This window comes from Chiloscyllium plagiosum, chromosome 24 (genome assembly GCF_004010195.1).
Source record: "Chiloscyllium plagiosum isolate BGI_BamShark_2017 chromosome 24, ASM401019v2, whole genome shotgun sequence".
Taxonomy (NCBI): Eukaryota; Metazoa; Chordata; class Chondrichthyes; order Orectolobiformes; family Hemiscylliidae; genus Chiloscyllium; species Chiloscyllium plagiosum.
The window spans coordinates 39,483,918-39,511,209 of record NC_057733.1 but is presented as its reverse complement, the minus strand read 5'-3'; the positions used below and the strand labels follow the sequence as shown (position 1 = coordinate 39,511,209).

The window sequence follows — 27,292 nt, the reverse complement described above, 5'->3', positions numbered from 1 at the left end:
AAAACACCTCGCATCCACATCAGCGTCAGGGCAGAAATCTCAGATTTGAACACATCTTGCATTAAACTCAGGGTGGTTGCATGTTCTGGCAGAAAATAATTAGGTTTATTTTATAGTATTGGCCCCTGGTCCAAACAGCTGCCTTGCCAAGTGCATGTTGCAACAAGTTAACTAGACCACATGAAAAGGGGGTCTTCAAAAAAAAACTGAACTCACTAATGACAGATAGCACAGTAAATGGCAGAACGGCATGGTTAGTTCTTGCATTTGTACAAAAAAGATCTTTTGAAGTTCATCTGGCTCACATTACAACTGTTTCAAACAATTAGCAAAGTAAAACTTTAAACCATGTGATATAACTAGTATTTACACGTTAATAGAAGTCTTCCTGTATGGCATTAACACACTAATGAGTGCAAGTTTAGTTAAACAACATTTAAAGAAAAACAAAGTTTAGGACTTAACCACTTGTGTGCAAAGTTTTGACTGAAAGGGTCCCTAATTCAAGCCAATGTGTTTTGCTTATAATTCTTTTATCATCTTTTATCCTGTTGTGCCAGATATTCAGGGAACCCAAATGTATTTTGTAGAAAATGCTAAAGTCAGACCCCAGGAATCCTTAGATCATCCCAGCATACCATACAGCCAATAAATTACTTCTGAACACATTCACCGTTCTAACTTAGTCAAAGTAGCTAATTCGTACACAGCAATGTTCCATTAACATCAACAAGATAAATGACCAGTTAACCTGAGTTGACTGAAGGGCAAATGTTAGGTGAGGATATTGCAAGAAATTTTCCTTCTTCTGCAGAAAAAAATGCTTCTGAGATTTTTCTGCATTCACCTCAATAGATGGATAGGGCTGTGGTCTAACATCATATTCATCAGACAGAACCTCCAACCGCATAGCATATTTACAATATGAAATCAAAGTGTAAACCTAAATTACATGTAGTTCTGGAGCAAGGCTTCAACTTTTAGATGCAAGGGTGCTAATTTGACTATTATTATATATTGTGTATACACACAGAGATCTTTGAAATATAACAAAACAAAGAACTGTGGATGCTGGAGATCTGAAACAAATATAGAAATGCGAGAGAAATTCAATAGGTCTGGCAGTATCTATAGACAGAAAACAACAGTTAACTTTTCAAGTCCAGTGACCACCCTGCTCCCCCTCCCCCTTAGCAGGACAAGAACTTTATAGTGCTGCATTTCTGGATGGAGCATTTAAAAAATCTGAAAACCAAATTCATTCACATGGTTTTCAAAATGGGTTAATCAAAATAACTGCTGTTGGCTTCTACTTTATTGTTTCAAACCTCCATCAGAAAATACCTGATGCTAATCTTCATGCAAAATGCTCCCTCACAGTCCACAGTAAACACTATTAGAACAATTGTAGTTTCCAATTCATAATCTAATGGGAAGATTTGTGTGACCTGACCTTGGTCTCTGAGTGCAGAAGAAGTATCTTGTCATTAGTATGCATTACACATTGTGCTAACGACTCTTCATTTGTTCTCAAGTCTGATCTAGCCCATAAATCTCTGAAGGAAAGAAAATACAACAAAGGGGCTGCTGGAACTGCAGCCAACATTCAACCAATGACACCGACTTTTTCTTGAGTCACATTAGAGCAAAGTTTGCATCTTCCAATAGTTTTTAAGCAATAGCCCAATGTTCGTAGTGTCCCTTTGCTTCAAATGCCAAAAGCTAGTTGCTGTTCAGAAAATCTCTGCACACAATGCAAGACCTTTCCTTCTTTCTACACAAAGGTGATTGGATGCAATAGCTTATTTAAGTAGGAAACACAATTGAAAACTGCAGATGTTTTTATTTGATATTCTGTGAATGACTTAATTTTATCAAATATTATTACATTTGTTGCATTCAGCAATGCAATACTGCAATTTGTAAATGTTTTAAACAGGATAAAGACCTTATTTATCGCTAAAATTGCAGACCTAATCTAATTGGGTGAACATACAGCACATAGTGCTGAAACACAGTATGGCATTTGTTTCTCCATCTCCTTGTAGCTAAACTGCAGAACTGCTAGTGAATGCTCAAGAGTAGATTTCCTCAGCATTTTTGCATTCTTAGACACAATTGCTGCATGTCCAAGGAAGACTGCAAAACAGTGTGGAACGTTAGAAAGAAAATGGCAGAAATAGGTGTTCATTTTTCCAATTTTCAAACATTGTTATTTCAAAGCCAGTGCATTCAGATGGTAGGCGATCTTAGACAGACTGAAAACAATGGTAAATCAGCCTAATATTAATTGTGATGCATTCATCCCACTAACTCTCACTTTGATCTTTTGGAAAGGCCAAACACTCAAGGCTTTGAAATGTGTCAAAGGCAAGTAAATTTTGAAGCAGGACAGGACTGAGAAGCCAATCTTTCATCTCACTGCACACAAATTTGACAAAGCCCAATTAAATATGACATTCATATTGGGGTAACAGGCACCAACGGAATATAGTTCCATCAGGGCAATATTTTGATTTATAAGTGCAAGATGACCCCGCTGAGCTTGTTGGGGATGGGTGAGGGAGTGATCATGCTGGATACTTGTGCAAGGCTGTGACTGGTTCATGTGCAGTGTGGAAGCATTGTGGAGCTTAACAACCATCGTTGGAAGAAGAGAAATGGGATTATACTGACATTTTATCACATTTCTTTGCATATTATAGTTGTTAGTCTCTATGCATCATACTTCATCAGAAAGAAGAGGGAGTTAACGGCTAGAATTCTGCTATTGATTTTAATGATACCACACCGTGGAAAATAATATTTTTCTTGATAAACAAAGTTGTCAAGTGCCAATCTTTTCACGGATGATCTCTCCCACCAGATTTGCAGATATCTGGCAAAAATAGCAGCATTTATAAATAATCATCAGATAGCCTTCAAGAAATATGAGTCCACCATTTGCTAAGCTACTTAAATGAAAAATGATTTACCATTAAAGTGAGACAACAGAGTCAATATTGTGTCCAAACCCTAAAGTTAAAGGCTCAACAAATAGGTTGTGGACCTGCTGCTATAATATGAAAAGTTAAATAATAATTCCGAACCATCTTACTGATCATATCAGGTTTACATTTTTCTACCTTGAATTATGGTTCTCTTTATTCTTGCGGTGTTGAAGGCCTTTATTCATGGCTTTTGGTTCCTTTACTTGCAGTGTGAAAGAATCCTGGTTCAGAAGATCAGGAGGTGAAGATTAGGAATAATAAAGCTTAGTTAATACTTTTGGGAGTAGTCTATAGGCATCTTAACAATAGTTAAACCAATGGAAACATCATTAAATGAACAATTGGGCGTCATAACAAAAGCAATGTAATAATTGTGAAGGCCTTTTAACCTTCTTGTAAACTACTCCAAACAAATTGACAAATGTCTCTTGATGATGGGTTTCTTGAATACCTTTGTGACCGATTCCTGGAATAATACATTGTGGAACTAATGAAGGATGATTTTATTTTAGATCAAGTATTGTGCAACAATTCAGAGTTAATTAGAAAGCTAAAAATAAAAGACTTGGTGGGAAAAGTGATCGCAACAAAATTAAATTTCACACTAAGTTTGAAAGCATCCTGCCTAGGCCTGAATAAATATCACAAACTTAAACAAAATCAAGTGGACAGGTAGGAGGGGAGGTGAGTTCTGCCTCTACTTGATCAGGTAAATAAATGAAAAGATATGGCAATAAACAATGGGAAACATTAAAATAAGCAATTCAAAATGTTCAACAATAATTCTTTGCAGTGAAAACCAAAAACCAGTACGAAAGATCTATCCATGGTTTACTGAGGACATGAAGGGCAGTATTTCTTTTGTTTATTCATTCATAGGCTGTGAATGTCATTGGATGGGCCAGCATTTATTGCCAATTCCTAATATCTCTAACACCATTCTCCTGCTAGGTCATAGTTTCACTGGTTTGAAAGGAATTTTCAGAGGAGACTTTAAGAATTACTGCAGTGGATCCTGAAGATGGTACACCTTGCTGCCACTGTGCCTCAATGATGAGGGGAGTGCTTGCTGAGGGTGGTGGATGGGTTGCCAATCAAGCAGACTATTTTGTCCTGAATGTTGACCAGTTTGTTGAATGTTGTTGGAGCTACACTAATTACGGGAGCTGACTTGTGCCTTTTAGATGGTGGAAAGCAGTGGAGAGACAGGAAAGCTACTCACAGAACGTCTAGACTTTGAGCTGATCTTGTAGCTAAAGTATTTATGTGACTGGTCCAATTCAGTTTCTGTTAAATGGTAAAGCCTAGGATGTTGATGGGAGGATGTTCAGCAATGGCAATTCTACTTAGTGTCAAGAGCAATGGTTAGATTCTCTCTTCTTGGAGATGGTCATTGACTGGATTCCAGAGCTTGAGGAGTTGAAAATTATGTTGAACGTTGACAACTAGTTGTGGATGACAAGTCATAGATACTTTGCAGAATGTTGTCAGGTACTATAACCTAGTGCTTCCAACACTTTCTTCATATCACACAGTGGAGTTGGATTAGTTGAAGAGGGAGGGGTCACTCAGAAGAAAGAGGTTTATAATATGGAGAGTAGTGTGTCTGAGAGTTGGAGTGCTTTTGAAGTCAGGAAAGAGCTACCAAAAAGTTGATACGAAGGAAAAAAATGGAAGATGAGAATAAACTAGCCAAGAATATTAATGAAAGATTCAAGAGCCTTTAGGGGCAGGGAAGACATTGTCAAGGGAAAATGGAAGAGACATTGAACAATTTTTTCCCTTCCTTTACAATAGAAAACCCAAAACTATGTACTAGAAATAGAGAGTAACCAAGGGACTAAAATGCGAACAAACATAAGGTCATGTATGTCAGCACAGGAAAAATGCTGAAGTAACCAAAGGGATTAAAATCTGACAAATGTTCAAGACCTGATGGTCTAGTCTGTAGGATTCTAAATAAGATCAATGTAGAGATAATGAGTGAGCTGGTTTGATTTTTCACAATTCCCCAGATTCTAGAGAGATCTCCACTGATTGAAAGTTAGCAAATGTAACACTGCTGTTCAAAAAAGTTGGGAAGAGAGAAAACTGGGAGCTATAGACCAGTTAGTCTGACATCTGTTGTCAGGAAAATACTGGCATCTATTATTAAGAAAGTCTAACTCCTGCGTTGGGAAATCATATTATGATTTGATAAGAGGGATGTTGCATTTGACAAATTTAATTTTAAGTTTTTGAGGATATAACAAGTAGTCTTGGTAATGGTGTACCAATACTACTGAAACATATTCAATAAAGTGTCAAATAAAATATTAGAAGCATGGTAAGGACTTATAACATCAGATTAATAAATGAGCTTAGATAGAGATGTGTTTTAATAGGAAGCTTTTGCGGTTCTTCCTGAAGAAGGGCTCTTCCTGAAGAAGGGCTTATGCCTGAAATGTCGATTCTCCTGCTCCTTGGATGCTGCCTGACCTGCTGCACTTTTCCAGCAACACATTTTTCAGCTCTGATCTCCAGCATCTGCAGTCCTCACTTTCTCCTAGCTCTTGTGGTGAGCAGTAGTGTCTATACCTCTGAGCTAGGAGACTAAGGTTCCCATCCTAATTGCTCCAGAGGTTGGTATAACATCTCTGAACAGGTTGATTAGAAAATCATAAATGTGTTAATGGACAGGGGTAGAAAGGATAAACTGGGATTGGCAATTGTGACAATCAGAATGCTGCGAGATTAGTATTTGGGCCTTAGTAATTTACAATTAATATTAATTACTTAGGAGTGTTGATTGCTAGATTTCTTTTAATTAGCCTATTCAGAGATGCTATGATACACCTCTGAATAGATGGGGCTTAAACCGAGGTTGCCTCGCTCAGAGGCAGGAATACTATTAGTGTGCCACAAGAGCCTTGAAAGTGCTGCTTGATTGCCCTGGCAGGGAATCTAGAACCCATTAAGTCCCGAGATAATGGGTTGAACATTTAGGGATGGGACGAGAAAAAATTTCTTCAGTCAAAGGATTGCAAATCTTTGGGAATTCTCTCGCCCCCTTGGAGAGTCTTGTTGCTCCTTTGTTGAATATATTTATGACTGAGTTAGTTGGATTTTTGACCTCTCAAGGAATAAGGAGTTATCAGGAATAGAGTTAAAGGGGATAATCAGCCACAGTTGTCTTTAATAGCAGAGCAGACTTGAGAGTCCATAGGATTTAGTCTTGCTGATATTTCTTATGTAATGCTCTTATGGGATCAGTAACCCTCAAGTATGTCACCCGGTGTTTGTTTGTGAGCCATGACAGAGTCTCTTCAGAACATTTTACACCTGATAAGATGAGCCCAAACCTATCTTATTTGATTTCTATACATGCATGGTCTTGTCAAGTCATCAGGAGTTTGAAAGCTTGCTTGCTGCTCAGAAAAGTGGGAGAGATTGGTTAGAACATCAAACTGCTTTTGCACTTACCACCCAACTCAAGACAAATCTTCCAGTTCTCAGCATCTCCACCATTAAATGCAAATGAATTATGGACTGACTCATCAAGCTTCTTCTGAATATAACAGGTAGTGGTGAAAAAGCAGAGAGATTTTCCAAGGCTAGAACATGATTTCAGCAAATCACTGGTTCTATCATGTGGCATATGTTAAAAGCAAGGAGCCTGGTTTCTAGTCAGTTTCTACAGGAAGTAGTGTTTCCAGAATTAAATGTGGGGATGTTTTTAATAACTGTTTCCTGCTGTTATTTTGGCACATTAATATAGCAAATATTAAGGGGAATTATCAGTGACAGGCAGTGTCAGCATTTACATTTTAATGACCTTGTGAGTGAGAATACCGTTAATACAGTGCAATTAACTTCTGTAGTGTTCTAAATAGTAAGAAGTTTAACTTTAGAGTTTGAGTTTAACGCAATCATACAATGGAAAGCATTAGTCCCACAAAACACTGTAAAAACTCCCCAAACTCACAAATATGCATCCCCATAAATCATTGATAAAAACTGCACCTTTTATTTTCACAAAATGCTTTTATGTGCTTTAAGAATGGCAACCTTCCTCGCTATAGCAGTTGTCCATGTTTTTGCAATCATTTCTGATTACTATCGTAAAAACGCACTGGGAACTTTGTGAGAAGGTTGTGGTGCAGACTGGAACAGATTAAAAGCTGAAATTGTTGTTGTTTTTATCATTCAATGCAGTCGACAAAAGCACATGAAAGAAAACCACTGTAAAATTGGCTTCCGGGTTCTTTGTCTGCTTGTCCATAGCCAACTGCACTTGGAGGTTTTCCAAGTTAAAAACTCAGAAAACACTTCCAAGTTGCAGTAGCCCTTTTGTTTGGGTTTCCTTCTTCAGCTGTATTTCAGACTTGTAGGAAATTATTAGCGGGTGCTCACAAAAAAAGACCTAAAAAACGAATGCATTTTTAAGAAACTCATAGGCGCCGCTTTGCATTTTGAGTTCACAAGGAAAATCCAAAAACTATTTATCGACGCTAATAGAAAATGTACAATGTGATAATCTTTCCTGTGCTCCTATTCTGAAGATATTGCCTCACCCTGAGATGAGGGTGTATTCCAAAGATATTGGCTGCCCTCCAGTGCAAGGCCCAAGTAGTCATTCTTTATTTGTCAGTCCAGTCAATCAGTGGCAACAAGGTATTTGTCAATGGGAACTAATAAGGCTGAACTGGATTCCGTTTTGACTTGGCACTGAGACACACTTTCACTATGGGTAACGGGATAATGATCAGGCATGAGAATGCTGAATGACACTTTCCCGAAACTAGCCCTAGTCTGAAGGGCCTGAAGGAAATTGCAGTGCATCCACTGTCTTAAGATCAGCTTACATAATCTAGACAAGAGACCTGGGAGGAATAATTTGTTCACAGCACTATAAAGACTTACCACAATTCAGTGGGATCAGGCAGCACCCTGCTCTGTTAATTATATGTCCGACTCAATGATCTTCCAAGCTATCTGTGAAGAATAGTGCACAAAGCCACCTTTTCCTCTGGGAATCAAGATCAATCTACATTGTGACTGAATTTCTCCTGTAAATCTGAAAGCTTCTGAACTGTACAGCTGAGTTGTCCTGTAGATTTACAATTTTAACAACGAGCCCTTAAGACATCTAATATGTTGATTGTTAAGAAAATGAGTTAACCTACTGAACTTTCAGATTATTAGAGGGATGGGAATTTCCTTCAACTTCCAGTTTGCTGACACATGGATGACACAGAAGTTATATTGTACAATTGTAAATCAGTACCCATAAACTCTCTCCAGAATCTTCAAGAGGCCGGACTAATGTCCCTTCTACTTCTGTTTGCTATGCACAGCTGGCTTGTTGACTTTCAGAGTCCCCTTTAAGATTGATGCGCAATCACACATACCTGTATCTTAAAGGTAACATTACGTGTGTGCAGCCTCTTTGTTCCCTGCAGGGTGACTGCTGAGTGATTGCACATCAATACAGTTAATAGGTAACTTTAGGCAAGCCAACTCTTAAGTACGAAATAAGGATGGAATTATTATCAGAAATGGCAAATGTTTGAGTTTGACCCATAAACTAAGAGAACACATTGTCAAAGGTTTTTTGAAAATCAGCAGCATTCAAGAATGGTTTACTATTGACTGTTGTCCTAATGCTATATAACTAGCATTTCAATTATAAACATAAGTCCCTCTTATTTCACTCTGATGCATAACAAATCACCCCAAAATAATATTGTTACATTTATATTGCTGTCCATTTTAGTTAAAGTAGCATCAAATTAGTGCCATCAGACCCCAAACTTTCAATCACTGCCTGGACTGATGACCTCTCCAACTTTCCAAGATGTAACTAGGAGAATCAGATGTAGAGTGAGTTTGAAATACATTCTAACCCCACGCACACACTTTGCTTGCTAGCTGCAGGAGAATATGAATTTGGGAGAAAAAAGTTATCAAGCAAAACATAACAGGAAAGTTGGAATTTACCATTAAGTGCACGCTCAAGTTAATAAAAGGGAAATATTTTTCATCTAACCAGAATTATGCCTGGCCTTGGAATATATGATTTTGTCACTTGCTTAACAAGTACAAGAGCATTTTAGTTTCTGCTAACCCTCAGCATTATGAACAGCAACTCACAATGACATTAAAATACAGTCTGGGTGTGGATATTCTGGCAGAAGGATAACTGAGTTTAGGAAAACTGAGCTGTTACTGCTGCATTTTAATCTGAGGCCATGGTAATGATTTCTTTGTGCTGGTTTAAATGAAATGACAAGCATGACCTCATTCTGAGGTTGTCTATTGCAATTCTTTTCTAGGTGAAGGTTTTATTAAAATGCGTTGAATACATGCTGAGATATCTGTGTGGCAGACCGTAAAATATCCATTTTGGCAGCTTTATATGTTCACCTTTTATCTTGAATTATACTATATTAAGTCAAATCCTTCCATTCCTTAAAACCATTCATTATATACTAGTTATTTAAGATCACAAAGGTATTGTTGGAATTAAACCTTCCTAAACCAATTCATTAGTTAATGTTTAGATTACGTACACTGATTAATTGACTACCAATTTTGTGACTATATTTCTCTGGGCAATTAACCATAAACAACCCAAATAGGGTTAGATTTCCACAGAACTGTGAACTTCCTACAGTTTCTTATATACAGCCAATAAATCAAACTAATAGGCACTGTAAATGGTTGCACGCCTAGTTTATTTTGTAAGAATTCCCATAGGGTAGAAAGGTTAAAAAAAGAAGTAATTTGGATTGTGAACACATAAAAATAGGTGTGCATGAATGTTTTTTTGGCAGTTATATGAATAAAAGGATACCAAACTATAAAAGATGGAATTGGGGCTTAAAGTTATTGGTTAACCCCAGAATTTCCCTCAGAATTGTACAACTTAGTTGTCTCTCGGTGCCATCTGTTCAGGGAAGATTTACTCTGGGCGCTATTTGTAGTGACATCGTAAATTTATTCTTTACAAAAGGCCTGGACAATTTGGCTCACAGAGGAAACTTCCACTCTTGCAGAATTGAGACGTGGTTGACTCCTGGCAGTTATCTGTCGGGCCTCTAAGAGTACAGCATGAAAGTGAGACATTCCAACTCATAAGAGGAAAAAGTGACACTGTCTTACTCACCCCGTTTAGACCTCAGGTCAGCCAGTCACAGAGTGGAATTGCTGATTTCTGCAGTCAAAATGAAGCTGCCTTCCTGAGTGGAAGATGATTGTGTTGGTAAGTAGCCAACAAGGTCTAAAAACAGAAAGAACATTTATGAGTTTGAGACTTGAAATTTTTACTGAGCAATCATAATATATTACACAGTCAATTGGAGTTCCATAGAACATACACAAAAGGCTTTGCCTTCTAATTGATTTGAACTATTGAATATTCTTAAGGTTGGCATCTAAATTGGCAGCACATTAATAGTACAGTGATTGATAACATATTTAATACTGTGATTGATACACAAGGCTGAAGTGGTTGCCAATAATTTGAATTGAAGAGAAACGCTGCTGTCTTATGGTTGACCTCCATATCGTTATCATTTATCCAAGTGCAAAACAACTTTGGGCAAACAAAGTCCTCTTTGAAAAGAAAGGTTAACTAGGATTAGCAAAACCATTTCTGCAAACTAAGTTTAAATCTACAGTGGTTCATGCTGGTGGGAAGATGAAATATGCTGATTGAGTTACATACTGGCTTTGTGATCTCATTGAGATGGCCCCAAGAACAAAGGTATTCGTTTCTTACCACAAGATAATATGTGTTCCTTTAGGTCAAAGTCATCAGCAGTTCGGAACAACCTGTCAATCATTGGTTGTGTATGATGTTGCACAATCATTATACAAGTTTGTTTTTATGCACCCAAAGATTTATATCTGGCTGAATAATGAATGAATCAGGAGCCTGGGGATGTTTTTGGTGTCATAATCAGTGCATCCCACTGTCGATAACACTTGCGAAAATCTGCACGTGGCATTTCCATGATGTCATTAAGCAATGGTGCCATGACTTTAGGAATCTCTGATTCCTGAACATTGATTGTTTGTGTGGGTGTACGTGATATTCTCTACATGACGGGTTTTATCCAAACCAAGGCTCGGATCTGTATCTTCAATGCACTAACACCTGCAAAAACAGAGAGGAGTGAATCAGCTGTCACTTTTTGACTTAATTTTATTAATGGGTAGAATAATTGACTAATTTGACCTGAGGCGGCATGGTGGCTCAGTGGTTAGCACTGCAGCCTCATAGCACCAACGTCCCAAGTTCAATTCCAGCCTCAGGTAACTGTCTGTGTGGAGTTTGCACGTTCTCCCCGTGTTTGCGTTGGTTTTCTCCGGGTGCTCTGGTTTCCTCCAAAAATGTGCAGGTCAGGTGAATTGGCCATGCTAAATTGTCCATAGTGTTAGGTGCATTAGTCAGAGTGAAATGGGTCTGGGTGGGTTACTCGTCAGAGGGTCGGTGTGGACTGATTGGGCCGAAGGGCTTGTTTCCACACTGTAGGGAATCTAATCGAAATATTCAGTTCCAGTAAATTTCTATTCATGATAGCACCACATGTCACAAACTAGCTGTCGCACTAAAAGCGTAGCTTCCACTTATTTCAATCTAACTCAAAAAGTTTCCATAATACAAGCAGCACAGGTCAACTTCATTTTTAGCTGTTGATTAGAATTTGTTGTTGGCTTTGTTTGACTGGAGTTTCAGTTGTATGACAATTTTTACTAACTTCATGTTGACCCACATGAAAATCACCAGCTTGAACAGCGCTCAAGCGTTTACTTCAGCTTTATGTAATGACAAAAAAAATTCCAATAGTCAGTTTAAAGCCAGCTAAAAACTAAAAGGATTCCTCTTGGAATGGGCCTAATGAAACTCCTGAAATTTTATACAGAAGAAAAATCAAAAGATGTTGAGTGGGCTGTTTTACTTTGTTGAAAACATGAACTGAACCTCGGTACAAGAGAGTGCAAACATTGTGAAAAGTATTCACCCTGGACCTTTTGCGTAACTTGCAATATGTCATCTGGTGAATGAAATAGAACATTATAGCAAGACCTTCCAAGAAAAGCCAGGGTGAGCATCTTTCTGTGGGTAGCATAGAGGGGAAAAATCAATTTCCAAACAAAAACACCAGAGTAGAGCAACTACACCAAATACCCAAACTATTTTGAATATTGGGACACATTATCGCAGGAGTGGTGGATGTTAAGTGACAAATACCATTGCAGTTGATGGTTCTGAGGTGAGCAGGAGGTGCTAGTGACATCACAGAAAGTCGGGCCTGGTAAAATTGAGGGAATGGCCAATCCCAGGTGCAAGACTGATGTATGAAGAGAAATAGGTAAGGACTATGTTCACTGAAGTCCAGAAGAATGCAGGGGTTCTCATAGAAACAGTAAAATTCTAACAGGACTAGAGAAGGTAAATACTGGAAGAATGTTCCCAAACACCGTGGAGTCCAGGACCAAAGGTCACAGTCCAGTGATATAGGATTGGTCATTTAGGACTAAGATGAGGACAAATGTCTTCACTTCGACAATGTGAACCTGTGAAATTCTCTGCCATGGAAAATAGTTGAGGCCAAAACATTGAATATTTTCAAAGAGGATTGAGATGTAGTTCTTAAGGCTAAAGAGATCAAAGGGAGAAAGCAGGAACAGGGCACTGAATTGGATGATCAGCCATGATCATATTGAATGGCAAAGGAGGTTTGAAGGGCCAAATGGCCTTCCTTCTTCTATTTTCTGTGTTTCTATGGTGTGTATGGGGCAACATGGAGCATAGGCTCGCCAATGGCCGTAGTATTTTTGAGGTGACATCAGTCCTAGAAGGACTCACCGTTTGGTATGACAGAATGGAGTGCTCATGGTGAATGGTCATCCACTTATAGCTGAAAATTGCAAAAGGAACCTAAATTTTCTAATTCCACAGCTTTATTTCAGTTGCAGTTGCTTTTACAGGTTGAACACTGTAATATGCAAGCCTTGGAAAGCAATGAGCTAAGAACTGAACAGCCAGAAGTTGAAAATTATCTTAATATTTTCATTTTCTTTTAACTATAAACCCTGAGCTGAATTTACAACATAATGCTATTGTTGGATCACTTCAATGTTGCTCAAAAATTTAAAAATATTGAGATGTGCAAGAGTGTTGCCAGGAACTTTCAATTGATTCTGGAATGAGAAATTTCTAAATTGGGCCCAATATTATGGATTTTCTTTTTGCAGAATCCAACTTTTGGCCTAATTTTTTCCACAGAAATAGTGTTGATCATCAATAGTGGAACATTTTGCCAATTGACTTCACTCTATATGTAGTGTCATATTGGTAGCAGTACTGGAAAATTATAAGCTCATTCCCTTTCTATATAGGTTCTTAGTGTCTCAAACTATTAGAGTATAATACATACATTACAATCCAAATAAAAGCTGACAACTTACACATGTTTGGTGTTGTTGACTCATCTTAGCATCAAGATCCTTCATACCTCTGCTGGAAACTCAAAAAGCCCTCAAGAAAAAAAACTGAAGAATGCAAAGAATATTTTGATGATGCTGGAGCTGGTTTTGTTTATCTGTTAGCTCAGAGATGTCACCATTTACATGACCTGTTCTGTTCTATACCATTATTTCATGCCTCTTATTCAGGCCTCATGATTTGTAAATCACATTGATTAGATGCAGCAAACAGAGTGTAGATATTTTATATTGTCATGATTACAATGAATCCTTACAAAATTTGTATCTTCCAAGTTTTCAAATTCTGCATATCTACTACATTGAGTCAGTTTCACTTTGCTGATGTTTTGGAGGTTATAAATTGACAATTTTCAATTCCTTGGTACTCTCTCAGCAAAAATGTTTTGTTGCTCATGAACTCTCTGGCGTAGGGTTATTCATTTCTATCAATGGTTGTAGGATGGACCTGTGAACTTGGCACCTATTTCCTGATATTTCCTTCCCAAACAGCTCATCTTTTGGAAGAGGTGACTATGTCAATGAGTCTAAATACACTCAGATGTGGTGAACGTAACAGATGAGGGAGGTGATAACCTTGATAACCACCAGGAATGCCATTCTTATTGGCTCTTGCTGCGGATGGAAAAGCTCTGTAAGTGGTTGTGTGATGGTCAAGTGGAAATAGGACCCTTACATATATCCAGAGCTGCATTGGTCTGTCCATTCCTATTCCTGACCCGCACTTTATTCACTCACCTCATCTGTGACATCTTGACTTTGAGTAATTTTTTAAAGATATCATACTAAGAACATAAGATATGAGTAGAAGTAATTCATTCAGCTCCTTGCCCTGCTGGTCCCCTAAAATTTCTCAGACAGTCATTTATAGTAAAAAAAGAACTAGTAAGATAAAACACTATACAAAATTATGTTCTCTGAATATGAATGGAAATTGTTGTTGATGCTATTTAGTGTCAAGCTTCTCAGATATTTTGTTACAATTCCATACACCCACACTTGATAGAGAGCATTTTAACACACTTTGGACTTGATTCTTATAAATAATAGGCAGATCAGCGGTGAGTCACTTGTGACAAAATGCCAAGCCCATGTCTTGGTTTTGTACCCACGTTGCTGACAGTGCCAGCCTAGCATAGCTTCTGGTCAATGTTGAATTGAAGGATGTTGATGATTTCAAAATCTCACAACCGAGCAGTGAGTACTTAATTCTATATTCTTGGATCACACTAAAGCCCCAACTCACCTTCTTTATATATCTTTTTGAATTCTCCTCTCCTTCACCAAGAACCGAGACAGCGCAAATTTCCAACATGTAAATCAGAGCATGTACCGGCTGTAACTCACTGAATACTTGTCAACTGGACTTGCCTCTTCAGACCAGCTGCTCTTTGTCAAACCATCTGCCTCCACCCTTCATACATGTAAATTGGCATCATTAAGCTACCAACCAGACCAAACTACTGTGCCGGCTCTGCTCACATCACTTTAGCCCTTCAACACTTGACTTTGAAACTCAGGGACATTGACATGCATGATTTTGCCATGTTGCTTCAAATACAGGGTTATACACACACCTCATACATCTACACAAGATGCATTTTATGGCTCTTAACTTGCTGTCTTCATGCTTACCCGTTTTGAGCTAACTTGGAGGAAGCCAATTTCTGTTTGCTTCACATTGCTTCCTCAGCACACACATCACTGAATTCAGCACTGACATTTAGCTTCTGTGTAGGTCATATTGCTTTCGAGGTGCACAGGGTCTTGAGTTTAGGTAGTAGGCCAACAGCCTCTGTTGTGTGCATTTTTTTAATAAAGAGGAAAGGCAGGCAGCTGGTTATGATAGAGAGCACTGAACAGTTAAGGGGTAAACATGTAGCTGTATTGTTCCATGCTATGTCAAGTCACACCTGCGGCATGTGCCAACAGTTTACACTATATGTGCTTCAAGTCAATGGTGTTGAGTGAAGGGCGATCTCTGCCAAAGTCTCATCGGATTCCAGCCCACGCGGTTTGTCATGGTCAGTCAAGTGTTTGTTCCTACCAGAGTCCAGGGATCCATGTCCTTGGAGTCTGGGAATTGGGCCTGCAGACTGGGTCTGTAGGTCAGTCCATGAATGACAAACAGGTCAGGCAGGGCTTTATGGAAACATCAGTCTATGGATGTGCCAATTTTTACTACAATGAGACCGACAGTGAGTTGAGTAGAATAGAAATGGATGGAAGGGAAATTAGTGGTGGTACAAGAGCAGGAGAGGTGAGGAGGTGTCCCAGTGAGTAAGTAGGAAGTTCAGAGATGGTGTTAACACTTCGGGGGGGATGTGGAAGATGAGAACAGTTGAGTGGGCATGATGCATACGATACTATGAATTTTGGTCAAATGTGTGCACTGAGGTACAGTCAGAGGGAGTGGTGGCCTTTTGAGTGTAAGGTAGCAGGGAGAAGATGGTGCCACTTACTCTTATGGAGCACCTTCTTCCTGCACTGCTGGGCTTCCCAATTCACTCAAGGCAGTAATTTCTAACCAGGCTGGCTCGGTCTGCTGGCGTGGCATCCTGTAGCAGTCAGCTGGAAAAAGAACTGCCCCACCTCCTCTCCTCCCCAAATCCAACATCCTGTCCATCAACACCTCCAGGTGACTGTCAGTGAAGGAGGGACTTTCTACTAGGCTATGTCTTGAATGTAGCAGCTAGAACAGCACAGTGTGAAGAGTTGCTCCTAGCATGCAGCATCTGAAGTGGTGTGCAGTGGCCTTTAAATAGAGGTGAAAAATATGGTGCTGGAAAAGCACAGCAGGTCAGGCAGCATCCAAGGAGCAGGAGAGTCAATGTTTCTTATGCCCGAAATGTCGACTCTCCTGCTCCTCGGATGCTGCCTGACCTGTTGTGCTTTTCCAGTGCCACACTTTTTGACTCAGATCTCCAGCATCTGTGATCACCTGCGTGCAGACCTAAGTTTTCTACTTCCTACAATCGTTCAACACTCTTTAAACTTAATAGCACACTTTTAAAAATTACTAATAACGATGTTGTGTTTCAACTCACAGGCTTGAAGCTCCTCTGATCCTCCGGTTTCATAACAGTTTCTACCCTACTGTTGTTAAAATACTGAATGGACTCATCTGTACTTGTGTTTTTGTTTTTGCCGCTGTTTACCTATTATTTACCTATCTATGTTACTTAACTCTGTGACTTGCCTGTATTGCTTGCAAGACAAAGCTGTTCACTGTGCCTCGGTACACATGACAATAATTTCAATTCGATTCGATTCAACTCTGCAGTTCTCACTTTCTCCTTTAAAGAAGGATGTACAGTGGAGGTCCTGGTGATAGTGAATATGTCCAACTCTTTGAATATGCAATTACCCAAAGAAGGTATTCAAGAGTTGATTGACGTGATGACTGTGGTGAGAGTGGAAGACTGCTTGAGAAAAGTCACCCCATGTCAGGACAAGATGGGATTCACAAATCCCACTTGCTGAAATATCTTAGCTCAAAATTTGAAGGTTTCATCCATCGTAAGTTGGCATATCTGTCAAATCAGTAAGAAGAAGCCCATTTATTTCCCTATAACTAATTGGCAGCAGAAGGACATGAACAGTTCATCTGAAGGCTGGTTTAACCTTATTATGACTCACCTATCTAAATCTGCAGTGTTGGAAGGTATGTAACTAGTACCCTCATAAACTGCCAAAAATCGAAGCAGACTTTAATTATCCGCAATGGAAAAAATAAAACCACACTGAAGTGATTTATGGTAGACAACTGGCAACTTCATTTAAGTGAAAGCTCAGGGAGCTACGTGCTGCAAATCATCTCTAAACAGGTCTGGGCAATTGTTGTTGAATACATTTCATCACACCCCGCCTTAGGGAGAGAATAAGAGAACAGGTAGAGACAGAATAAAAGCTGCTTAGGAAAGCTGTAAAGAGCAGGAGAATGAAAGGCAAGGGAAATGGCAAAAACTTACAGCTGCATTAGTAATGTTTCTGGTGAAAAAAACTTTACATTAAACATATTAATTCAATTAGCAGTGGCATGACCACATATTATTCTTGAATGAGTGAGAAAAATGAAAAACTAAGTGTCTAATTTAACAGAGGAACGTTCGTCTTTTTCAATCAGTACCATAACTAAAGTAGCAGTTTGTTTTAGTCAGGAAGAACTTTAGATTCATTTTGCATTAGTTTGTTTCTGTCTAGCCTTTTGAATACATGATCCTATCTACAACTACCAACAAATTATACAGTAATGAAGACAGACAAAAATAGCTCTATGCTCCTGAGCAACTTGGCTGATTAAAGCTGTCAGTAGCTGAGACGTACAGAGACAAGATTTGATCTCCAGTTTTGGATTGATTTACTTGATATGAGCTGAGATGCAACGGATCGATTCAATCTCTCAGGTTGGTGAGGAAAATACTTACCAGGTCCTGCACTCCTAATTACTATCAACTAACTCCTTTTGAAAAGACAGGTACATTGAAATCAGTCAGGACTATATTGAGAGTTGTGACACATAACTTCTCCCAGACAAGTGGCCTACACTCTGTCCCGAGGTACTCAGCTGCAAAATGTCACACCAGTGTGGTACGGGAAGGTAAGCTGCATTTGTGGAATTGAAAGCCGTAATAAGCTATCAATGTTTTCAAGGAAGAAAAAAATTGAAAGAAGGAAGGACGAAAGAAAGAAAGGGTGAAAGAAAGAAAGAAGGTTGTGTTTTAGAAATTAACACTGAATTGTACATTTAAACAACATTTTTCATCCACTGCCTGGTTGGTAGTCTAGTGGAGAACTCTTAAGAGCATAAGCAAGATGGGTATCAGTAAAGCCAACAGCCCATTGAATCTGCACTTCTCTTCAGTAAAATCATGGCTGAACCTCTCCTGCTCTTTCCACCTTAATATTCCTTGATTTTGTAAGTGCCCAAATATCTCTATCTCAACAACTGCGCTTCCATTGTTCACAGGGTGGAGAAAATTTCACAACCCTCCAAAAAAAACATTTCTTTTTACCTATGCCATAAGTGGCTAAACACTTCTCTGTAAGTTTGAAATGAAAACTCTTAACCCAGAGAAAACACCCTCTCAGAATTTACATCTTTCCAAGGACAGAAAATAGGTGTAGAAATAAACTATTTGATCCCTCAAGCCTGCTCCATCATTCAGTACGACCATGGTTGATCTGTCTGTGTTTCGAATTTCACAGTCCCATCTACTCCTGATAACCGTTGATTCCCTTGCCTAATAAACCTAACTCAGTCTTAAAAACATTCACTGACCGTGCCACCACCACTTTCAGAAGCAGAGTTTTAAGGTTGAACAACCCTCTGAGACCAAAGATTTCTCCTCATCTCTGTCCTGAAAGGACTAGCTGTAATTTTTTTTTAATATGCCCCCTCGTTCTAGACTGACCCACAAGTGGAAACAACTTTTCCACGTCAACCATGTCCAGACCATTTAGGATTCTATATGCATCAACCATGTTTATATGCTTCTAAACACCAGTGGAATCAAACCCAGTCCATCCAACATATTTTCATAATAAATCCATTCAATTTAGATATCAATAGACAATAGACAATAGATGCAGGAGTAGGCCATTCTGCCCTTCGAGCCTGCACCACCGTTCAATATGATCATGGCTGATCATCCTTAATCAGTATCCTGTTCCTGCCTCATCTCCATAACTTGATTCCACTATCCTTGAGAGCTCTATCCAACTCTTTCTTAAATGAATCCAGAGACTGGGCCACCACTGCCATCTGGGGCAGAGTATTCCACACAGCCACCACTCTCTGGGTGAAGAAGTTTCTCCTCATCTCTGTCCTAAATGGTCTACCCCGTATTTTTAAGCTGTGTCCTCTGGTTCGGCACTCACTCATCAGCGGAAACATGTTTCCTGCCGCCAGAGTGTCCAAACCTTTAATAATCTGATATGTCTCAATCAGATCCCCTCTCAGTCTTCTAAACTCAAGGGTATACAAGTCCCGTCTTTCCAGTCTTTCAGTGTAAGGTAATCCCGCCATTCCAGGAATTGACCTCGTGAACCTATGCTGCACTCCCTCAATAGCCAGATTGTCTTCCTCAAATTTGGAGACCAGAACTGCACACAATACTCCAGGAGTAGTCTCACCAGGGCCCTGTACAGCTGCAGAAGAACCCCTTTGCTTCTGATGTTGTAGACCTCCTTTCAATCACGTCCAATGCATTTGCATCCTTTCTTAAATAAGGAGAGCAAACCTGTGCACCATATTTGAAATATAGTCTCATTTATAATTAATGTATCATTAATGTTAAATTCCTCTCATTATAATGGCTGACAGCCCATTAGCCATCTAGATTACGTGCCGCACCTCATAAAATCATAGAATTCCTAAATCGGCCATTCAGCCAACTGAATCCATACTGACCCCCACCAAAGAGCAACCCACCCATTCCACCTCCCCCATCCTATCCCTGTAACCTTGCACATCCCAGAACAACATGGTCAATTTAGCACTTGTATTTTGATTTTTTGTGACTCAAAAACCAGAACAACTAAATCCGTCTGCAACACAAAATTCTGCAGCTGTTTTCTGTTAAAGCAATTCTCTGCTGTTTTTATTCTTCCTGTCAAAGTGATCATTAAGGTATCATCTTAAACTCAGGTTCACCCTATCACTCCACATAATGCAACTTTCTTATCCCAGAAGTCACTCGAGTGAAGCTTTGTGGCATTCCCTTGAAGGTAACTATTCTTCAAGAATACATAGGAGGCTTTGCTGACAGACAGACACCCATTACTCTCTTGAAACACCTAAGCCCCATCTTGATCGACAGCTCTGGCTGCCTGATTCCTCTATCTATTTCATAATGTTCATTTACATAGGGGCTATAGGCTTTAAGAGTCTACAATGGCAACTATTGAAAATTTAAAGGTCATGGATAATTTAAGTTAAAAATCACACAACACCAGGTTATAGTCCAACAGGTTTATTTGAAGCACTAGCTTTCGGAGCACTGCTCTTTCATCAGGTGGTTGTGGAATATGAGATCGTAAGACACAGAATTTATAGCAAAAGTTTGCAGTGTGATGTAACTGAAATTATATATTGAAAAAGACGTAGATTGTTTGTTAAGTCTCTCATCTTTTAGAATGACCATGTTGGTCTCAGTTCTTTTATATGTAAATCACCAAACTTTTTTAAAAAGTGAACTTTAACAATTGGCATCTCCAAATCATGGATAATTTACACATTTATCGCCCTATCTAGAAAAGGTTTTTTTTTTAACATAGTGGAACTTTTTTTAATAAATTACTTTTCAAAAAGCTTTTATTCACAAAAATACATTCTACTGTCACTGCAGAGTACATTGCTTTGATACAATTGCCATGGAAGTGCCATACTCTTGTTTGAGAACCACAGCTTGGCTTGGGAGCATGAGGGAGCATGAGGAGGATATGGATGGAGAGACATATATTGTTAATTGGAGATGTGGAGGCCAAGAAGGGACCATCTCCTCAGTTAATTGGTCAAACCAGGAATTTTCCTGACTGCTGCCACCTGGCTCAAGGATGAAAAGCGAGGCCACTTCTCACATGCTGTCAGGCATGTTGAGTATTTCCAGCATTTTCTGTCAATAGTTCAATATTTCTAGCATCTGTGATATTTTCCTGTTTGTTCATTTTAGTCCACATCAGCAAAAGTGTGTGGATAATTGATAAGAGTGTGCCTATGTGTGGCACTGCAAGCAATTCAGATATTTTACTCGTATTTAATCTACAGAACTCATCCTGAGTCAAGTCAAACCTGAGGCAGGAGCAATGTCATGTGAAGTTGCAGCCTTTGCTAACCTTGGCTCCAATATTGAGGGATGGATGCCAGTGTTTGAGCTGTAGTGACGAGATTTAGCTAGGATTAAAATTAGCTGTAGAGCACCACTGTTGGGATGTTGTTGGGGTTGGTAGCATTTGCTGTTTCAAGTGAAGTCAGCCAAATCTCAATGTCATGTGTGGTGAACTACATTGGCTGAGGACTGACGTTTGTGATGCTGGGACCTTAGGACAAAGCTGACATGTGTCAATCATTGGCACATATGACTGAAAACAGTTTGCAACATTTCAGCTTTATCATCTTACTCATTGGCAATCATTGATGATGCAGATATTCATGGGCCTTCAATTAGTTGTTTAATGATGCATTATAATGCATGTCTGGTCTGATTGAACTGTAGAACTCTTATCTAATCTGTCAGTTTTAGGATCACTTAGCTCTGTCGGTAGAAAGGTGTATCTGATGATTTGCAATGATTTTGTGTTATAGATTTACCAGCTGAGAGCTTCATTTGTAGCCATGCCTGGTTCTGCTCCTGGCATGCTGTCCTTACTCCAGAGTTTATTTCTTGGTAATTAATGAATGAAATTCTGGGACTTGATTAAATACAATTCTTTTGCTGCCCACACCACCTCTTGGATGCCGAGGTTATGGACTGCCAGATCAAATCTGAATCAAAGCTATTTAGCATGGTGGTAGTGCCATAATACATACTAGAGGGTTCCTTCACTGCATGCCCACAGGGGTGAGTGATGGGCATTCCTATGAATTCATCTACAATGGGCAGATTTATAAAGACCAGGTTAACTCAGTACTTTACTCACTTTCTCACCAACTACTATTTCTCTTTTAGCAGTTGGCCAGTTGAAAATCAGTAGTGATGCCACTGAGGCATTCTTGGATATAAGTAAAATGTCTGCTGTAGTGATTGGAATGAGGTCAGCCAGGTGCATCTCATGGAATATGAGTTTCCTCATTAGGACTGTTCATCTGTTTCAATCAGGGGACCCTGGCTGACAGATAAAAGGGGGCGTGGGGTCAGAGATGCTGACACTCTGCCAGCTGACTCTGAATGAGGCAGTACTAAAATCAAAATAAAGGGTGACTTGGTGATGGATACCAGCCTCTGTGGAGTTATTTCCTCTGCCCTTGCCACTCAGTGTTGTTTGATCAGTGTGGAGGAGTACTTGTTTGGCAGTTGAGCGATAACAGTAGGTGGTAAACAATAGGAAATTTCCTCACCCATATTTGACCTGATAGCATGAAACATCTGAGGGTGGGGCGAGACCAACATTTGTTGAGACAGGAGAACACTTCTGACTTCACAGAAAGGTTTTTGTTTTCAACAAGTGGAATATTTACTTCTGATTGGGAACAGCAAGGGCCACTGCAGAATTCTGAATGAGAAAGACCAGTTTCCAAGTCCATTCATTGTCAATTTATTTTACACAGGAGTTCTTCATGAATTGACATACTCAAGTGAGTAAATGCCTTTATTCATACCAGGAAGGAGAAGCATTTTCCCCACTAACTTAGCAGTGGAAGGAATAGGGCTGCAGAACAGACACATACCACCCACTGTTAAAGTAGTATACTACCTGAAACCAGGTGCAACATCTCCTTCAGTATACCTTTAAGTTAATTATTGATTGCCTTTCCAAAATGTATATGGCAGTTTAGCATTTATAAAGACAATAGTCACTTCATTGACCTGCAAGTAAAACATATAACCTGACACATGAATACTGTTGCAGGACAATGCAAAAATTAAAGGTGGCTTTCGTAACAATGATTTGGAAACTACATTCAAAATACTTAAATCTTATTGGCAAAAAAAAATTAGAATTGGTAGTTGATAAGGTGGGTCAGTTGATCAATAATTGTCTTTTCAACTCTGAGTTCCACACAGGATAAGCAAACATTGTTTCTATGCCACCTGAGAAGTTTTTAAGCTTAAATAAAAAGGTTCCAGCAGCATTAAAGCAGGATATGCACCACATGGCATTATCCATTGCAGTTAATTTAGCAACCCCCTCAAGAGAAGCCACAAGCACAGCTATAATATCTAATGCAAGACATTCATGGGTGTGTAATAGGAGTGTTTTTATCTTTGGGATTAAAACTTATCGTTGAGCACCAATGGAGAAAGCTTTTATTCTCCATCTGCACTTCATCTCATTTTAGAATACTAGCCACTGACATTAGACACTGGAGGGGGAGGAAGTATTTCCCTCCATCTGATCATCTGGATGCAGAATACTGAATGAGCCAGAGTATAAAACATGCCTAGTTTTCCTTCATTGACTTAAAATGAAAAAAAAAGGTAGCTTTGTTTCAAGGTATATTCTCCAAGACAGCTAAATTCTTAATGTTCACTGTGATGTACCAATCCAAAGTGCTCCCTTAGGAAAACTTTGGACTTAAAAGAGCAGAAAGCTTTGTATTATCCTCTACTAGCACCCTCCACTTCAATATGCACAAAACATGACCAAAAATATTGTTGAGAAACCATGCTTTCTGAAAAGTGACTTCATGAGCTTTATAGTTGGAAACCACTGCAGAGTAATTGAATCTTCCGAAAGACTAAAGCCACATTCCAGAGGATTGAAATTACAGTCAAAGGTGACTGCATATTTGCAATACTCTACCTTCTATATTCTGAGATTTATAAACCAACTTTCTCTGCGAAGTCTCGCTGGAACAATTGCCTTGAAGGAATATGAACAGGGATTTATCTCCTACATATTAGATATCCAAACAATTGCCTGAATCCTCATATATATGGGGACAGACCTTTGGACATAATCACTTGTACAGTGGGACCCTTAATAACCCTTGTGGTACTGTGATTAGCATCCCTGCTCTGGGTGAGAAGTTCTGCTATCAAGTCTCACTCTAGGATATGTTCGCAAAAGGAAATACATTCATATGACAGCCAAACAGGTCAGTCATCAACTTGTAAAGACTGTGAATACTTCCGAAATGCACTAATACAGGCAGTGATATCAGGAGAGGTTACTAGTTATCCATGCGATTTGCATAGCTCCAGGCTAAAACATGTATGTGAAATTGTATCATGCCACAGCAATAGTGTATGTGTATGTGTGTGTGTGCATGTGTGTCTGCATGTGCATGTGTGCGCCTGTGTGTGTGTGTGTGTGTGTGTGATCGGTCACTGGCTTAGATGGCTGGGTGGACAGTGAGAATCAATTTGGAGTGAATGGCATGAGATTCGATCCCCGTTCACAAGCTGGAGTAGATTTGGACCCCTATCTCCTTGCCCAACCAGGAAAGAGATTGTAGCATTGCTGATGCCTGTCCTCAAGGTCAAGCAAAAAAATGGGATTTGTGTTATGAAAGGAATGTGTCCAAACTTAATTCAAACATCTAAGCCAGGTACTTGGAATCCACAGTACACCTTAGGGTGATTGGGGAGTTGCTGAGTGAAGATCATGCGACAAGTCAAGATCTAAACACTTCTGCAAATGAGGGCAAACAGATTCAGCATGAAAGGAGTAAATGTTGAGTATGGGTTTCAGTCTCACTCTCGGTCTCTCTCACACACCGCACAATTTGCAAAGAAGTCATCTACACCTGCCTTCAACAAGTGTGAAGCTCCATTAAATTTACTGGATTATGCTCAGTCTCTCCTCCCATTCCGTAATCTATTTGAGTGCTATTGAAATTCAGAGAATTTTATTCTTTTTTTCAGACTGGGTTAAATACAATAGAAGTTATGCTCTTTCCTTTTTTAAAGACCTAAGGAAACCTTTTGTGCCTTTTCAGTTACATCATGTAAACAGTTAAACACTCACCAAATTGGGAATCGTGTCCTTTTCGAAAAACACATTGCAGTCAAACAAGGAGCGTGAGAAGAGAGCAGCTATTGGACCCCTCTTAGACCAAAAGCTTGTTATTTTAAGGCTGACTGTACTTGCTTTCTAAATGTTTACTATTATGACAATAGGTTGGCTATCAACACTTAATGCTTCAGTTGTAAAGGAGATCCATTTCTTAAACACATGTGAAGTGACAATCAATGACTAATTTTCTTTCCTACTCTATTCGTACCAGTGGTTGGAGGTGTCTGCCAAAGCTGTCTTAAACAGTGGCAATCTACATTTGCTGTTTGCCACTGACTTGGGAGGTGTCGGTTACATCAAACAGCAAGAACTACTGGACCATAAAGCAAAGACATGCAAGAATTTTTAATGTCTGTCCACATAACTCGTATGGACAGTTTCAAATGAATTCTATTTATCACAGGAGAATGTTTTGCAGACGTAATTATTTATTGGTGATGCATTCCACAACTTTTAAACCAGTGATTGCATAAAAGGAACCTTGTTCACCATAAAGTAATCTTTGTTTCTTATTCATTTATTATTTATAATCTTGCTTTCTACCAGGTATAAACTCAACTGAACGCTGGCATGGTTTAATACCGAGAGAGAGAAAAAAGGTTTCTGTGAAAAAAAACTTTTCAGATTGCCCGAGGCTAAGATTTGGAAGAATGTAGACCATAATACTTCATCTCATATTCCCTAAAGCTCTTGTCGCCCAGTTGTTGACATGACGACGTTTATATAAGCCTGTCCTCCCTATGAACTGCGGTCTTGAACTTCACAAAGAAGCTCATCTCTTTCTGGGACAGGTAATTGTTATGAGGACAACTGCTGTTTTGTTCAGGTGAAAAATGATCTCTTTTGCTACAGGAAGTTTTTTGAAAGAGGAATTAAAACCACAAAAATCCCTCAAGGAAAAATAAGACGGCACCTCCACGTCTGAGTGTTAATGTCAAGCTAGTGAAAGATTTGAAGGTGATAGCATTCCAGTTTGCTCCCCAGAAAAACTTGTCGAGAAGCAAAGGTGATCTTTTCCCTGGCTCAGGTCCTGGAAATGCTGCTTAGCTTGGAACTCTTGTTATACTGAGCGGAATGAACTAACTGACCTTAGTCAAGACAGCAGCATTCATGTTAAAGATTGCCCAGGCATCAAAAGCAAGAGAATAGCATATTAAAAGAAATCAGTTTGTATTCCTGGTCAGGTTGTTCACCTTAGCTGATGAGTAGCCAGCCACGGGGTGGGGGAGGCAGAAACACACACACACACACACACACTCACGCACATCATAGGAATGTGTTGACAAAACAGTGGAGAATAGATAAACATAAAGAGAGACTATTCATGTTATCCTATTCACGAAGATGTACTCAAGTCTGATGGATCTAATTTGAAGGAGATTACAAACATGATGTTGCTGTCACCACTGCAAATTGAGCATATGTGGATTACTAAAATGCCGTTTGTGAAGTCCTCAATAAAATATGCTATACTCGTCCCGCATTTGAAATCTCCACTAAATTCTGCCAAATCAGGGGCAACATAGAATTAGAATAAAATACAGTTTATCATTTTCACATCAATAATTATGCCATAAAAGTGAATTGTCTCTTGGCAAAATGAGCTGTTGTTTGTTTTGCAAAATATAAGAATAATAAACTTACTAACATGAGTGAAATAAGACTGGCAAGGTTTTACAAATGTAAAAACATGTAATTTAAATTCATGAACTACTCTGAACTGAACAATAAAAAGCATCACATACATGACTTTTGTCGCTGGTTTACAATATGTGGCGGTCAAGTTGTGATCAAGAATATTTAAGTCACAACTTTTTTTTAGATTGTTAAAACTGAGTTTTTCACTTTGTTTGCTTTTTACAAAAGTCATTTTAAACCATATATAAAAAAAAATGAAGATTATCTACTCTTATGAGTAAGATCTGTATAAACATGCTCATGCTTTTAGTATATGAGAGTTATTTGGTCTTTCTGACAGAGAAGATAATCTGTATTTTTGCAGCAACGTTCAACATACCCTATTGATTATCAACTTGTGCGGCCACATTTTCTTCATTGAGAAACTAAGGTATTGGACTTAGAACTATTGTGCAGAATATCATCAAGATTGAAAACAGTGAAAAGATAAG

At 39.0% G+C, this 27,292-nt stretch overlaps 1 long non-coding RNA gene across 1 annotated transcript in view; it reads right to left on the bottom strand.

The window, feature by feature from the left end:
* Positions 1-3,134: 3,134 nt before the first annotated feature.
* LOC122562208 overlaps positions 3,135-27,292 on the bottom strand; it is a 78,710-nt gene continuing 54,552 nt past the window's right edge. Inside the window, exons 2-3 of the long non-coding RNA XR_006315264.1 lie at positions 10,138-10,251; positions 3,135-3,211 (exon numbers count right to left, since the gene is read on the bottom strand). This is a non-coding gene — a long non-coding RNA (uncharacterized LOC122562208). The remainder of the gene's footprint in view (positions 3,212-10,137; positions 10,252-27,292) is intronic.